Source organism: Penaeus monodon, chromosome 39 (genome assembly GCF_015228065.2).
Source record: "Penaeus monodon isolate SGIC_2016 chromosome 39, NSTDA_Pmon_1, whole genome shotgun sequence".
Lineage (NCBI taxonomy): Eukaryota > Metazoa > Arthropoda > Malacostraca > Decapoda > Penaeidae > Penaeus > Penaeus monodon.
Window position 1 is genome coordinate 24,744,176 of NC_051424.1, and position 2,378 is coordinate 24,746,553.

Here is a 2,378-nt window from a genome sequence, read left to right on the forward strand (position 1 = left end):
ACCACACTTCAGCTACGCTGCTGACGTAGTTGCCATAGGTAGATCACAGGGCGAATCACAAAAAATTCATTTAACTGTCTGGCATAGTATGTTGCAGTATGCCTCTTTGTCAATGTAGCCACGACAGAGTGTATCACATCTGTTCAAAGCAATCAACATCTTTTATTTTTTCCGTCTATGACAAACCATTCAGACAAGGGAGTGAATATGTATACCCTGATCATAAGGCGTCTGATACAAAGGACGGTAGTCAAATACAGAATAGGTCTAGGTTGAGGCTGCCATTGAAAAGAACAACCACTCCTTGCCTCTTAATGCGTATCTCTACATATGAAAGCCAAAACTTATGACACATATTACCTGTTGTTCTATACGAATTTGAATGTGAAAACTGGACTGCAGTGTTCGGTAAAACAAACATCAAATTATTAAAGGTAAGATCTTAAAACTAAAGACACACCAAACGTTCCCAACCGGTCTACCAAAACTGTCTAGACGCAATGTTGAAGACACAAGAAGCAGAGGCTGTCAGCGCAGACGGAGGCGAGACATCTACGCTGGTCTGGACCCGAAATCGCTTGTTTGGAGGAGAAAGAGTAATGTCGGTGCGCAGTCAGTCTGCTGCCAGCGGTGATACTGCAGCATACTGATGCGTACTGGATATTTTAAGATTATCTATACATTTCTATTTTGCATTATAAATTATAAAAAAAAATAAGATTAAAGTTCATAAGATTTATTCTCGCAAATTTATCTGTTGTATTATTTTAATCCGTCATATTTGTCAACCGTCTTTCTAGGCGTTGAAAATAATTTTTAAAAATGTGCTATAATTATATAATCAGAGACTTCATATGAATACATTGCTCCACTGCTTTTAGAAACTTGAAAAAATAAAGGTAAAAATATATATATTATATACACATAATACACACACACACACACACACACACACACACACACACACACACACACACACACACACATATTAATATATATATATATATATATATATAATATATAATATATATATATATATATATATATATTATATATTATATATATATATATATATATATATATATATATATGTATATATAATATATATATATATATTATATATATATATATATATATATATATATTAATATTAAAGCAAACCCACGAATAAGAAGGCAAAAATTGTGATGTCATATTTATTTATCTCTGTACCTGCTCTCTGTTTATCACTTATTGTGTACTTCTTATTTCTTATCTTCTTGCAGAAAAGTCATCATATGAATGTGAACTCCTTGATATCACTGGTGAGTAATAGTGAAATTTATTTAGTTTGTTTATTCATATATTTATCCATTTACAGTTCATGTGTTATTCGTTATTAATTTGGTTACGCATGTATTCATTCATTTATTGTCCATTATATATATATTATAGCATATATATTAGTCTACTTCTGTTACAAGTGGACCACGTGGCTGTTTACCACGTGGCTCCAAGTCCCAAATAGGAACCATTCACTCAGCGAGGGCGTAGATGACGTTGTTATCTGATCTCGCTTGACCCGTCAGTTCGTGACCAGAGCTCGACGCGGTAAGGTCGACCTAGCCCTCCCCCTCTGGGCTGGCTGGCTTGACCTGTGACCCAGCATACCGCTATTACCCATATATATAGTCATCGTCTCGTGTGTTCCCATACTGTGTGGTACAACTCCCAATAAAGAGTTAGGCCGTTATACCAGTATCACTACTCCTGCAAAGCCATTATAATAGGGTTTATACCCGTCATAATGTATATATATATATATATATATATATATATATATATATATATATATATATACATATATATATATATATATATATATAATTTATTTCTAGTGTGTGTTATATGTTTATTTATTTGTGTATCTATTTAGTTATTGATGTATTTATTTTATGTTTCATCTTTAGTTTGCTTAGTTATTGTTTCTTATTAATTATTTTATTACTTATTTTTTTTATTTACGCACTGTTTATTATTATTGTTCTTATATATTTATATATTTTTTTTATACTTTCGCCCTTTTTATTCAGTTATTTGTGTTATGTACTATAAATCTATAAATTTAATCAATCTGTTTATCACTTTTTAAACATCAATTATTTTTGTCCTATGCTCGTACTGAACTCGACTATATAATTTATATTTTCACAAAAATTGTTTGTGATGGTATTGTAAAAAAATATAAAGTAATACAGAACATAAGAAAATATATATTTATTCAGAGCATACTAATAGAATGATACACAGTGTAATACAATATATATCTTTTATAGAACTGATGCAGTAACACAATACGTAACAAATTTTATATCAGATCATACCGATACACTAATACG